Source organism: Oryctolagus cuniculus, chromosome 10 (assembly GCF_051225735.1).
Source record: "Oryctolagus cuniculus isolate XC-2025 breed Fujian yellow rabbit chromosome 10, ASM5122573v1, whole genome shotgun sequence".
Lineage (NCBI taxonomy): Eukaryota > Metazoa > Chordata > Mammalia > Lagomorpha > Leporidae > Oryctolagus > Oryctolagus cuniculus.
The window spans coordinates 113,211,151-113,226,022 of NC_142876.1; the positions used below are offsets into that span (position 1 = coordinate 113,211,151).

General features: G+C 46.5%; 1 long non-coding RNA gene and 1 pseudogene across 1 annotated transcript; one reads left to right on the forward strand and one right to left on the reverse strand.

Annotated features, from left to right (window-relative positions):
* The first annotated feature begins 39 nt into the window (after positions 1–39).
* On the forward strand, positions 40–14,637 carry LOC138844136 (uncharacterized). Its single transcript, XR_011379644.2, has 2 exons — positions 40–151; positions 13,740–14,637. It is a non-coding gene; the product is annotated as an uncharacterized LOC138844136 (long non-coding RNA).
* On the reverse strand, positions 2,172–9,345 carry LOC100342447 (uncharacterized; annotated as a pseudogene).
* Positions 14,638–14,872: the final 235 nt, after the last annotated feature.

Genomic DNA, 14,872 nt, shown 5'->3' on the forward strand with positions numbered 1-14,872 from the left:
CGGTCGCCACAGCAACGAGCCACGTCCGGGAGCTGGGGGGGGGGGGGCGTGGCGGTGAGCCTGGGCGCCGAGGACGCCGCTCAGGGCTGCGCAAGGACTGCAGACAGCAGCAGCACACAGGAAACCAGTCTACCCGGAATGAAGGCGGCAGGTAAGCCAGGAAGCGGGGCTTTCGCTAGTTTGCAGCTACGATGGCCGCGCCAGCCCGCTCGCTCCTAGCTCCTTGCCGTACGTCGCAGCGCCACGGTCAGGGCGGGGAGGTGGCGGTCGCCGAGAAGCCGGAGGACCCCGGGGGCACCTCTCGGTGTCCGGTGTCCGCGCACCTGCCGGTCGCACCTGCGGCTTCCTGACGAGCGGTGCGACGTGACGCTCAAGGTCCCGGGGCTCGGCGCTGCGGGCGAGGGGCGAGGGGCGAGGGGCCGAGCAGTCGGGGCGAAGTTGCCGGACGGAGAAGAGGGCAGCCCTTCAGGCCTTGGAAGGAAAGGCTGAGGCGCGCTGCTGAGGGCTTCGGACAGAGAGGGCAGGGCGCTCGCCTCCCTCCCACCACAGATACCGGAAAATGGACTTGCGGTCCCTCAATGGAGAACAGGTGCCGGCTTCTCACAGTCCGCGCCATGGAAGCGCTTTTCCAAAGCACTGGAGACATTTGTCCGTGCACCTCCCAGTTGCCTGTGCTGGTGTAGAGGTGGAAAATTCACTTTAGGAGTCAGCGCCTGCCCTTGACCCCTACCCTGCCACCTCCTAAGATCTGGGAATGGAAGGCAGACGGCCGCGACTGCCTCAAAGCGGCTCACACAGGCTGCAGGGAGATGGAACTCTTACCCACCTGTTTCCCGCCAGCATGAAGCATGGCGCGGTGCTGGGGGCCTACAGTGAGGCCAGGCTGCTCCAAGCTCGCTTCTTGTTGGGCTTGGGCTGGAAGGCTCTCAGGATCTGTGGATGAACCTGTTTAAAATAAACAATTATGCAGGCATGTTCCTGTCTTCCTTATTTTCTACATGGTTAAGGAAACTTTTCTTCCATATACGAGGGGATGTCAACAAGCTAGTGAAAAATGGAGTTTAAAGACTATAAACCTTACTTCTCAACATAAGCTCCATCCAGTTCACGACGCTTTTCTAAGTGATAACTAAAGAACTCGGATTTTTTTTCCAGATTAGGAAATAAAAACAAGCCAAAGGAGCCAAGTCAGGACAGTAAGATGGATGTCTAATGATTTCCCATAGAAACTCTCAGGAAACTGCCCTTGTTTGGTAAGGGGAGTGAGCAGGAGGGAGTTCCATCACGGTTTCATAAAGCTTTGGCTAACTTTATCAAAACGCTCTAGTGAGCAGATGATGTTCTTTGGCCCTCCAGAAGTCAATAGAAAGAATGCCTTGAATGTCCCCAATGGTGCTGCCATGACCTCTGCTCTTAACCAGTGCACTTTTGCTATCACTGGATGTCTTCCACGTCTTGGGAACCTTTGATTATGCTTTGTCTTCAGGATCCTACTGGTAAGGCCATGTTTCATCTCCTGCTACATTTTTTAGAAGAAACTCTTCAGGATCTTGATCCCATTTGTTTTCCATTGAAAGTTTTAATTTTGTCTGCAGCTGATCTGAATGCAATAGTTTTAGCACCCATCCAGCAGAAGGTCTGCTCCACTTCAATTTCTGTCAGAACTGTGTAAGCTGCACCAGTATCTGCCTTTTGTTTCTGCTACTAGTCATCAGTCCTGGTCAGTTAAGACATGCTCAAGTTTTTTGCCTTGCAGACTGATCTGGGTGGTCTGCCATGTTGGGCTTCTTCTTAAACATCATCTCCATTCTTCAAATTACCCATTTGTAAATGTCTGATTTCTCTGAGGCACTGCCACCACAAACTTGTCATAAAGCATTCTTCCACCCAAGCTTCACCATAAATTGGATGTTCTTGTTCCATTTTAGCAGGATTCATGTTGCTTTGATAGTTTCTTCTTGAACTAACATCTTATATGGCTTAGTGCTTCAAACTAGATCCTGCTCACACATGCTGTGTAACTAATCTGAGTTTATTTTGGTGCAATGAAAATTGGTAATCTATGCAGAGTTTTTTCAAAATACACATTTTTCATACTTTTTGTAGGCCCCTTCTATCATTGGGACAATTGCCCACCCCAGCTGAGAGATGTACATATACATGTACACACACACACACACACACACACTAGCTTTTTAAAGACAGTACTTGTAGAAAGACTTCAGGAGTACACGTAGAACACAATGGCGTATTTGTATGTGATGTCTTATGATAAGATGCACTGCCATCTTTAGAAGCTTATGTTCTGATTGGGGGAGGAGATTGTGCATACTTTAAGAATGATTCCATTTAAGGGTTGAGGTTCAAAAATTATTTAGTATATATAAACTGTTACCTGTATGCTGAGATACATACACAACATCAAGAAGTCAATGAAAGTATATACATTATGTTAAGAACAGTGTACAAGGCAATTCAATAATAGTTGCAACATTGTAGCACCAGATAATTTAAACCATTCAGGTCAAATTAATGGAAGCTTAAGGGGAATAAAGAAACATTTGAAGGGGCCAGCCCTGTGGCTCACTTCGTTAATTAATCCTCCTCCTGCAATGCCAGCATCCCACATGGACATTGGGTTCTAGTCCCGGTTGCTCCTCTTCCAGTCCAGCTCTCTGCTGTGGCCCAGGAGGGCAGTGGAGGATGGCCCAAGTGCCTGGGCCCCTACACCCGCATGGGAGACCAGGAAGAAGCACCTGGCTCCTGGCTTTGGATGGGCACAGTGCCAGCCGAAGTGGCCATTTGGAGAGTGAACCAACGGAAGGAAGACCTTTCTCTGTCTCTCTCTCTAACTCTACCTGTCAAAAAAAAAAAAAAAAAACATTTGAAGAAGAAAGTCTAAGTGATAAGATAGATCTTGAAGGAACTGAAGGAACATGTATTACGAAACAGAAGTAAAGGTTTTCAGGGAGAGAACACAGTGATGAGAAGCTACGAGTTATAGGTTGAAAAAAGTAGATGTGGAGGACCATATTAAACAGGCAGGAAAGAATTAGGGTCTTACAGAATACTTTTATGTAAATAGTGAAATGAAGGTAATCCCATGGAATAGAGAAGATATCTCTGTATCTGGTAAGCGCACAGTCTGATTACAGGATGCATAGTTGGAAAGAGACAGAAGGTGGGTGTTAGGCCTGGAAATTAAAATATGGGTTAGGACATCCAAGTCCACAAGAGAGTGCCTAGGTTCCAGTCCCAGTTCTGGTTCCCGTTTCCAGTTTCCTAGCAGTACTGACCCCTGGAGGTAGCAAAGATGGCTCAAGAAGTTGGATCTCTGCGTCCCCATATGGGACACTGTTTCACCAACCACGCCAGCTATTACAGGTACATGGGAAGCAAAAGAGCAGACAGGAGCTCTTTCTCAAATGAGTAAGAAAATTTTTAAATGAGATATATAAAAATAGTTAACATTTTAAAATATAGGAAAAGGGAAATCTTCAAGTGAAACATGTAGTCCCTACTTTCCCAATACTAGTGAAAGATTGCACCATGATACTCCCAGCTCCCAAGTGAGTGACCCAGTGGAAAGCAGCTAGGGAAGGCCAAGCTTTGATTAGTACTTCCAGGAGAAGACGGCAGTGAGCATCCTTCTTCCTAGAAAAACATCATAAAGTTCCTTGTACTTGGCAGAGAACCAGACCTTAAGAAGAGACTGAGCCAGACCTGAGAGTTTCTCTCCAGTGTGAGTTCGCTGGTGATAATTAAAGGTGGAACGCTGACTGAAGGCTTTCCCACACTCAATACATTCATAGGGTTTCTCTCCAGTGTGAACTCTCTGGTGTACAATAAACTGTGAGTTGTCACTAAATGCTTTCCCACAATCATTGCACTTATAAGGCTTTTCCCCGGTATGAGTTCTCTGATGTACAATAAGGCTGGAGCTATAACTGAAGACCTTCCCACACTCCTTACATTCATAGGGCTTCTCACCAGTGTGAATTCTCTGGTGTATGATGAGGTGAGAGTTCTAATTGAAGGATTTTCCACACTCCCTGCATTTATAGGGCTTTTCACCTGAGTGAAGTCTCTGGTGCCGAATAAGGCATTTACTCAGATTGAATGCCTTCCCACACTTGCCACATTCAAAAGGTATTTTTTTTTTATTTTTTGACAGGCAGAGTGGACAGTGAGAGAGAGAGAGAGAGAGAGAGAGAGAAAGGTCTTCCTTTTGCCGTTGGTTCACCCTCCAATAGCCGCCACGGCTGGCGCGCTGTGGCTGGCGCATCGCGCTGATCCGATGGCAGGAGCCAGGTATTTATCCTGGTCTCCCATGGGGTGCAGGGCCCAAGTACTTGGGCCATCCTCCACTGCACTCCCTGGCCACAGCAGAGAGCTGGCCTGGAAGAGGGGCAACCAGGACAGAATCCGGCGCCCTGACCGGGACTAGAACCTGGTGTGCAGGTGCCGCAAGGAGGAGGATTAGCCTAGTGAGCTGCGGCGCCAGCCTCAAAAGGTTTTTCTCCAGTATGCATTCACTCATGGACAACAGGCTGAGAGATCTGACTGAAGGCTTTGCCACATTCACTACATGTGTATGGTCGATCCCCAGCATGGAGGCTCTGGTGACGAATGAGACATTTGCTCCGACTGAAGGCCTTGCCACACTCATTACACTGATAAGGCTTCTCCCCGGTGTGGATTCTTTGATGGTCAGTAAGATTTCTGCTGGAACAAAAAGCCTTCCCACACTCATTACACTTGTAAGGTTTCTTACCAGTGTGAAGGACTTGGTGTCGCACAAGATTTTTACCACGACCAAAAGCTGCTCCACACTCCTTGCATTCATAAGGTTTCTCTCCGGTATGGGTCCTCTGATGATCCAAGAGTTTGGAACTCTGATTAAAGGCTTTTGCACATTCACTACATTTATAAGGTTTCTCCCCATTGTGGAGTCTCTGGTGCTGAATGAGATGGGAGCTGTGCCGATAGGTCTTCCCGCACTCCCGGCATTCATAGGGTTTTTCCCCTGTGTGGGTTCTGAGGTGAACAATGAGCTGAGAGCTCTGCCTGAAGGTCTTCCCACACTCACTACACGCATAGGGTTTCTCTCCCGAGTGGATTCTCTGGTGGCCAATGAGGTGGGAACGCCAACTAAAGAATTTGCCACATTCATTACACTGGTAGAACTTCTGTCCCTTCAGGCCTCCTTGATGTTCAACCAAACTGGAGGACAGATTCCCCGTTCCTCTGCTTCCTTATAATCCTCACATGTATCTTTTGTGGATTTTTCCTTATCTTTGTGTCTTATTTTGAAGAAGTCACTTTGCAGTCTGCTCCCTTCTTCACTTGAAGGCTGCCCTTCTAGCTTCTCTAAAGTATCTCCACAGACAGCTCCAGGTTCTGGTCCCCCAGGAACTACCCCAAACAGTCCCCCTGACATCCTATCAGATGACTCCAATCCTTTAGATAGGTCCTGCTCTGGAGTCAGTTCTGAACTCTCTTCCACGTTCCTACCTGCTGCCAAAAGAAAGAAGAAAACAACTTTTACTCATTTCTTGTGCTGTTGAGGGATCAGAAAGAATCATGAAGATCCCATGGACCTGAAGAAAAGTCACAAAAGCTTCCCGAAGGTTAAGGAATGACATAGTACAGAGAACAAGACAGGAAATAGAAGTGTCTCAATTTTTAATTAAGGTACAGAAAAATAAGGGGAGAGAAGATGGCCAGCAGGATGACAAGAAAGACGGTCAGGAAGACAGTGGAAGGTGAAAAAATGACAGTGAGACAAAGGTTAAGCCAGCACAGTCAAGTGACAATGATGGGGATGGCACTGTGGCCTAGTGGGTAAAACTGCTACCTGTGGCACCAGCATCCCATATGGGTGCTGGTTCAAGTCCAGGGTGCTCCATTTCCAATCCAGCTCTGTGCTAATGCACCTGGTAAAGCAGTAGAGGACAGCCCAAGTACTTTGGGCCCTATACCCACATGGGAAACCCAGAAGAAGCCTCTGGCTCCCAGCTTTGGATTTGCCCAGCTTTGGCCATTGTAGCCATTTGGGGGAGTGAACCAGCGGATGGAAGATATCTGACGTTTTCTAACTCTGCCTTTGAAATAACTCTTTCTTAAAAAGTGAAAATGGTAACTGGAAAGTAGTCTCCAGGACTGAAAAGCATGACATGGCTGGCGCCGTGGCTCACTAGGCTAAACCTCCACCTGCGGCGCCGGTACCCTGTGTTCTAGTCCTGGTCGGGGCACCGGATTCTGTTCCAGTTGCTCCTCTTCCAGTCCAGCTCTCTGCTGTGGCCTGGGAGTGCAGTGGAGGATGGCCCAAGTCCTTGGGCCCTGCGCCTGCATGGGAGATCAGGAGAAGCACCTGGCTCCTGGCTTCAGATCAGCTCAGTGCGCCAGCCGCAGTGCACCGGCCGCAGTGGCCAATGGGGGGTGAACCAACGGAAAAGGAAGACCTTTCTGTTTCTCTCTCTCACACTGTCCACTCTGCCTGTCAAAAAAAAAAAAAAAAAAAAAGCATGTGATGATCTTAAAGAAGTCACTGTAATGCCAAGTCTCCTTAGTAAACTAAGGATCTCTAAGTTCCTTTCCAACCATGATGCTGTGTGGTTTCCTGCTTTACAGACAACATGTTGCAAGATACAAGAGTGGCAAATATCTTAAGCCAAATATGAAAAAGTGAGAGGAATAAAGATGGGAGTGAGTTGATGGGAAGTCTATGTAAAGAGAATATGGATAGGAAAGTGCACAAAAAGAAGAGATCTTATATGACACGACAGTGACGAAATTTAGAGATGCTATAGGATCAGAAATGCTGGGGACCCATGTTAAAGGGGGCAGAAGAGGAGGTCCAAAAGTGGGAATACCACTGGTCCCCAGAGCACTGGACTGACAAGAAAAGGATTTATTATCATATAACAAGAAAGGCAGCAATAATTTGAAATATGAATTAAAATATCTTTATGGTGTGGGGAGCAACTCGGACTAGACTAAGTTACTGGAATTAAGACTTATTCTATGCATCTGCTCTCCCACAATATGGCGCTGGGAGAGGAGTAAACAACTTTTACACAGCTGCCTCCAGTTCGACCAGTAACCTGCAGGAGCTGATCCTGCTCCTGATTGCAGGAGAGCAGCGTACTCAGCGTGTGGGTAGCAGAGTTGGGATTGGTGGAAGAGGACTATAAAGGAGGAGAGAGACAACATGCACCAGGAACATCTAAGAGGAACACCTGAGGAACATCTGAGCAGCCCCCGAGAGAGCCGGCTGGCAGTGTGCCGCTCCCCTGCAGAAGTGGGGAAAGTGGCAGGGGGGCCCGCCCCTCCACGGAGGTGGAGGGATGGCAGCCAACCCGGGAAGGACCAGCAGCAAACCTGGGAAGGGCCGAGCAGACAAAAAGAACAGCGCAGGGTTTAGTGTCGTTCCTCTGTGAATGGGGGAGCGACATATGGGATCTTGGTTCTCTAGAAAGATAACTTAACATTCACCTTAAATTCTGGTTTTGAATACAAAATATGGGAGAAGGGAGAAATATTGTGGTCAGGATTGGTTCCTAACATGCTGTTTCCTTTCAATCATATCTTAACCAGGGCTATAGTCAACCGGCCACTTAGTATATAGAATGTTAAAGATGGGGGCTGGCATTGTGGCTTATCAGGTAGATCTGCCGCCTGCATCCCATATGGGTGACAGTTCAGTCCCGGCTGTTCCACTTCCAATCCAGTTCCCTGTTAATGTGCCTAGGAAAGCAGTGAAGGATGGGCCGAGTTCTTCGGCCCCTGCACGCACGTATGAGAATTGTTAAGAAGCTCCTGACTCCTGGCTTTGGCCTGGCCCAGCCTTGGCCATTCCGGCAGTGAACCAGCAGATGGATCTCTTTCTCCGTGGACTCTGACTTTCAAATAAATAAATAAATCTTTAAAGTCAGAAAATAGATGGAAGTGTAGTTCAACTACAGTGCAGTCATTAATTTTTGCTGTGGCCTGGGCCAACAGACTGCCTAAACAGGTGATATACAATCGCTGTATCAACCAGAAGCCTTTTCTAATAAAGTTTGGAATAGGAAGTAAGGCAAAATTAAAATTAAGTCAGTTATGAGGCAGAGTATAACCTAAAATGATGCATGCAGCCAATTCAAGGTATTAAGACCCATAGCAAGCAAATATGAAGGATCAGAAAATCTAAATAAGTAGGAAGAGCTATGGTAATTTAACAAAAGATTCAGTGAAGAAATGGGTAGCAGTGAGAGGAGACAGAAAACTTGTAAACAGTTGTACTTCATTCACACTGGAACATTTGGTTTTTCTGTGAGGCTCTTAGGCTGCCTTAGGTCAAGGCCTAATCTCCATGAAGACCTCTGTCCATTAGTTCATTAGTTTGTTCTGGGTTCCTATTCCTTTAAGTCAACAACACATAGCTAGCTCCTTACTCATCCTAACTTGAGTGATTCCCTATTCCTCAGAACTTAAAAAAACACCCTGTCAATCATGAAGTAAAGAGAATGCTAAACTGAGTAATGGATGCAGAATTCACTCTGCTACTTCACCCACATTTGGAAATCTTCATAATAAAAAGTTCGAATACGAATACAGCAAAGAAAATGCACACAGTGCAGACTCCAGGCAACTGGGAAAGAGAGCCATTACACAGCAAGGCCGTGTCATGGCGATTTTCTGGCTTCATGTTCTGGTGCGGGGCCCTCTGACTGAGGGCTGGACCTCTCCAGTTCTCCTGACTGGAGTCCACAGACAGGTCCTCAGACACTGCAGTCTCCTGGGATGACAAGCTTCTATTGCGTGGGAACATCCCCAGTGTAAGAGCAGAGGCATCAGAGATACAGAGCGTTCAAACTCTTGGTGGGCCAAACGGTGGGGAAAGGGAGCTAGGATGATCCATCCCATAGGACAAGTCCAGGGCAGCAGAGTCCACTAACTACAAGTAGGAACCCAGCTCCAGGGAAAGCAGTCAGGAGACCCACAGGTGCTGTCTCAGAGGGGAAGGGCCCTGGGGGTGAGCTCTAGCCATTCTTGGACTACAACATAGGAACTTGGGAAAACAGAGCCACGCAGGCCTGGGGCCTGACCATCTAAAGCACAGTGGCCACTGCTTGGTCTCCTGAGTTCCCTGCTTGGGGAAGCAAGCTGAACTGAGAGAGGGAAGAAGGCTGTGATCAGGAGAAGCCCCACCCTCACCGCGGTAAGATCTATATTCCCACTGAGTTTAGTCAACAGACCCCAGGGAGCTCCACACACACTGACTCTTCTCCTTCTTCCAGAAGGTATAATCCCAAGAGTGCTGTGAATTTTCCCTGGAGGGCTCAGTAGAAAGTCTTCCTCCCAGCGCTCATTCTCTTCAGCCTCTCTGAAGCAAACTGCACTTCTGACCACATTCTCTCCCCATGGCCTCCCCAGCAACTACCACAAGCCTGTTTTCCACCTCACAGCTCATCTTTCTTCCTGCTCCTGTCCTCACTATGGACACTCTTAGAAGTCCAGTCCCTGGTGCTTCCTTCTGTCAATGATCTCACTGACTTTCTCACTTCTCTCATAGTTCTCACTTCTCCCCTCCACACGACACACCTATCACACACTTTTGGTTGCCTATGAGACATTTCATTTTTTTCTGTTCCTTTACTGATTTGCAAAGTTCTGTCAAATGACTTTATCATACACCCAAACTCTTCACTCTTCCTCCTCTCCTTTTATTTATTTATTTATTTGAGAGAGAGAGAGAAAAGAAGGGCTGGGGCTAGGCCAGGCTGAAGCTGGGAGGGACCAGATACTTAATTCAGGTCTTACATGTAGACCAATTACTTAAGCCATCACTGGGGTCTCCAAGAGTCTGCGTTAGTGGGAAGCTGGAGTCAGGAGTCAGAGCTGGGGATCAAATCCAAGGACTGTGTTGCTGGAAAGAGGCATTTTATCTGGTAAGCCAAATACCCACCCCACTTCCGTTTGTTGGGAACCCAAGTCCTATGGACCCTTCCATCATAGTGTTTTTCACATCTACGCTTTTCCATTCAGCCAGTAACTACCTCTCATCTTTCTACTACCACAGCCTCTTCTATCCATAATGCTCACCAGAGTGAACTTCCTTACATACTAACATATCACTCTCCGATCACCAACGTCTTCCTGGCTTCAACCTCAAAGGCCCTGCACAAATAGAACCCTTCCAGAGCCTACCTTAGGAGGGGCCCAAGAAAACCCCAATATGAAGTTTTTGCTTATATCCTCTGCAAATGGCACACTTTTCACTTTTCTAGCTCCTTCAGAATCCTCCGTCATTTTTCATTGAACACCCACAGCTACTTCCTCCATGAAGCACCTCCTTCCTGCTGCAGCACACAAAGATCTTGCTTTTTACCCAGTGATCATCTTTTACAACACCCACATTGCTCACATGTGATGGGGTCATATCCCTGAGGACAGATGTCACTCATATGTATCCTGTGAGATGGCCTCTTACATGTATGAATAATTCCCTACCACAAGATAACAAGCTCTTTGAAAGCAGTGAGAGTATACTGTATTTCTTCGGTCCCCAGCAATGTATTTCCCATGACATGGACTTGACAGAAAGTTGCTAACTACATGACTGAAGAAGGAACAGATAAAAATCACTAGGGAAGACAAACAGATGGCAGGGCAAGAGGGATTCCAATAGGTGGGAGATGGACAGATGAAGGAGACTCCTGAGTAGATAAGGGAAGCATGATTTGAGGCCACGGTTCGGGAGATGAGTACCAAGTGCCTATTGTGGTTGGGTGGTGGTGTGCCCCTGGGTCATGAGGCTGCAGGTGGGCTCCAGAGGATAAGCCCCCACTGCAGGGTGAGATATGAGATTCCTCTGCTGTACCAAGAGCTGTCATCTCCTCCACTTCCACTTCCTGGTCCTGTATTGGTGCTGAAACCTAGAGATCGAAATACAATTGGGTCCAAATAGCATCCTTGAAGATGCTGAGCCCAAATCTCTAAGAAGCCTCCTCCAGAAAGCAAACCATGGAAAAGAAGAGTCAGGGTGTCCTTCCAGCCCTAGCAGCTGCCTACAGGAGAAAAACAGTACAGCTTCCTAAGAAGAAAAATTGTCGAGGCAGAATCTAAAGCTTGTAATCCTACTTGCCATTCCTCTGTTGACCTGCTTGGTAGGAACCTGAGGACCAGATTCTATAACCATTTCTACTGTGTCAGATCTTCAGATGCAAATTTGCTTATGAAGAATCATCTATGAGAGGGAGCCAGAAGAGCAATTCAGTACATTCTCTAGGGCCTTAGCCTACAACATGCAGAAGTAAAAGGAATTAAAGAGTGACAGGTGTATATACCTGTATGTGCACAAATAATGTAGTAAAGCTGAGGGCTGACACAATACTTTGGAACAGAAAGCTCACAAACCTTAAGAGAGTTTTTCCAATTTCACAGGAAGCTGTCTCCTTTTCAGAAAAGCTTTACTACACTGACAAAACAGGGATAGTCTCTCTCAAATTACCTGGTTATATTTTCTATATGGCATATATTAATTTTTTTTGACAGGCAGAGTGGACAGTGAAAGAGAGAGACAGAGAGAAAGGTCTTCCTTTGCCGTTGGTTCACCCTCCAATGGCCGCTGCGGCCGGTGCACTGCGCTGATCCAAAGGCAGAAGCCAGGTGCTTCTCCTGGTCTCCCATGGGGTGCAGGGCCCAAGCACTTGGGCCATCCTCCACTGCACTCCCTGGCCACAGCAGAGAGCTGGCCTGGAAGAGGGGCAACCGGGACAGAATCTGGCACCCCGACTGGGACTAGAACCCAGTGTGCTGGCGCTGCAGGCGGAGGATTAGCCTATTGAGCTGCAGTGCCGGCCAAATTTTTAAATTATATTATTTATGTCCTTATTGTCTATTTTTCCTCCACTACAACCTAAGTTTTTTGACGGAAAGAACTTATCAGTTTTGGCTACTAGCTCTTAATGCTTACCCCCATGTTAGTGTTCCATTAATATTTGCTGACTTTTGACATTTTCTAAAGGTCTTTAGGGTTATATGCAAACTCAGTTTTCAATTATGTACTATATCTCCTCAATAATTTATATAAAAATCAATTAGGATCAGGCAACACTATACTTTAGAAACCTTAAGAAAACCTCAGGGCTGGCACCGTGGCATAGCGGGTAAAGCCTCTGCCTGCAGTGCCAGCATCCCATATGGGCCCCAGTTTGAGACCTGGCTGATCCACTTCCTATCCAGCTCTCTGCTATGGCCTGGGAAAGCAGTGGAGGATGGCCCAGGCCTTTGGGTCCCTGAACCCATGTGGGAGACCCAAAAGAGGCTCCTGGCTCCTGGCTTTGAATTGGCACAGCTCTGGCTGTTGCGGCCAATTGGGGAGCGAACCAGCAGATGGAATACCCTCCCCCTTCTCTCTGTTTAACTCTGACTTTCAAGCAAAATAAATAAATCTTTAAAAAAAAAAAGAAAAGAAAAGAAAACCTCAGAGCATAGACATTTAGTTTCTAACCCTTGCTTCCTGTTACCTAACTAGCCCTTAACAATCTCATGGTTATATTTTTTCACCAGCAGTTGGAGCAGAAAATCAAAGCTTAGAGCATATTTACAAGCTCACACTGTGGCATGTTCAGAGCACAAATACAGGTAAAATATACCTTCTTCCATAAACTGTGCTGGACTTGCCATTTTTGGGTTACATATACTGAGATTTTAGGGGACTCTCTCTGTTAATATATTTATCACTAGTAGTGGTAGAACCAGAAGCTCCCCAGGGTGTGAGGTCCCCAGCTTCTCCACTAGGCAGTTCTTAATAAATGAGTCACAGCTCTTCAACACAGCAGCTGTGCATATTAATTAGCAGAAGGCAGAACTAAACTGCACTGTGGTAACAAACTTGTAATTCACTGCCAGTTCCATCCCGGTACTGTTCTTGTTCATTATCTAGGACTCAGACTCAGGTTTCCTTTCCTTTTAGGCATGAAAACCTCATTTCAATTCTCATTCTAGAATGGCATTCGTCATATGGCACTAGGGCATAGGTGGTGACCATCTGGCCCATGGGCCATTTAAGGTCCACAAAATCACTTGGTCTGACCATGCCAAAGTAACTGTTGGTGGGACTAGAAATTCAGTGAATCTACAGCAGGCTAATTTTTAAGATAATAATTTTGTATGGCCCACAAGTAATGTTATAAAAATCCAATGTTATAAAAATCTTCTGCCCTTGGCAGAAGAAGGGTTCCCCAGTCCTGCACTTGAGAAAATCAAGTGGCTTAGAACCTAGTAAGGTGGAAAACCCCAGCTTTCACATTTAGTGGTAATCCGCAAGGACATATATTTTAGGCTAAACCTTGTGGACGAAACAGTACTTACTAGACCTGTCCTCGCTGGTGAGTTAATTAACCTCCCCGTGTTCACCTCACTTGCCAAATGGATATAATGATTACTGTGCTGCCTGATCTGTAAGCCTGGACGGAGCTAAGACACAGGATAAAAAAAAAAAAAAAGCCATGTTGTAAATCGTTCAATTCTGCAACCAGCAAGGATTACTCTATACCCCCAACCTAACCCCAAGTGCACCCCTGTCCATGCCCTTCAACTGCAGTAAAGTGGCTTCCTCCTGCTGAGCAGAATGAATCTGATTTGCCCTGATCCTCCTTAAATTCTTCCTGAAAAACTGTCATGGAAAAGCTTGCTTATTCACACAGCCTTTTTTAAAAATAATTCTTTTGTTTTATTTTTTCACACAGGCTTTCAATCAACATTTTCAGAACTCCTACAAGGAAAAACAGTCCTGCCCTCATGTTTTGATTTCAGAAGAACACTGATAGTAGTGGAGGAGCAGGAAATGGAGTCAGTGTATTGACTCCTAGGCATTGACTCTTTGGCCTGCTCCAGCTCTGGCTGTTGTGGCTAATTGGGAGAGTAAACCAGAGTATGGAGGACTTCTCTCTAACTCTGCCTTTCAAATACTAAACAAATAAATAAGAAAGTAAAATGAGAAAAGATTTTTTAAAAAAGCAGTGAGTAAAATGATATAGTGGGGAATGGAGCATTTGGTACAGCACTGAAGACACCACTTGGGGCATCCTCATCACCTACTGGAAAGCCTGAGTTCAAGTCCTAGCTCTGCTTGATCCCAGCTTCCTGCTAATACAGACTGTGGGAGGCCACAGTGAGGCACAAATAGTTGGAAAGTCCCTCGTGGAAGATCCAGATTGAGCTCCCAGCTCCTGGCTTTGGTCTGGCCAGTCTCCAGCTGTTGTGGGCACTTGGGTAATGAAAAACAGATGGAAAAACCATTTCTCTGCCTTTCACATGAATAAAAATAATCTTTAAAAAAAAAGAGTATGCTGGGGCCAGCATTGTGGCATAGTGGGTAAAAGTGCTGCTTGCACTTATGGGTGCCAGTTTGTGTCCTAACTGCTCCACTCCCGATCCAGCACCCTGCCAATGGTCAACAGCAGATGGCCCCCTGCACCCACAAGAGAGACCTACCTGGAAGAAGCTCCTGGCTCCTGGCTTCAGCCTGGCCCAGTACCGGCTGATGAGGCCATCTGGGGAGTGAACCAGTGGATGGAAGATCTCTGTCTTCCTCTCTCCCTCTGCTGTAACTCTTGCAAATAAACAAATCTTTTTAAAAAAGGACATGCTGGGTATTTGGGAAATTCTATATACTAGTTTTCCTGGTAAAATGCAAAGGGATCCCTTTCTCTGGCCAGGAAGCAATTTGAGATTCATTAGGAGGAACTAATGTGTCACAGCACGATAGTCTCTTGATGTGTTAACTTGGCACTAATCAAACACTAATCCAGCTGTTGCTGAGAAGTATTTTCTAGATGTGATTCAAGCCCATAATCAGTTTACTTTAAGTAAGGGAGAT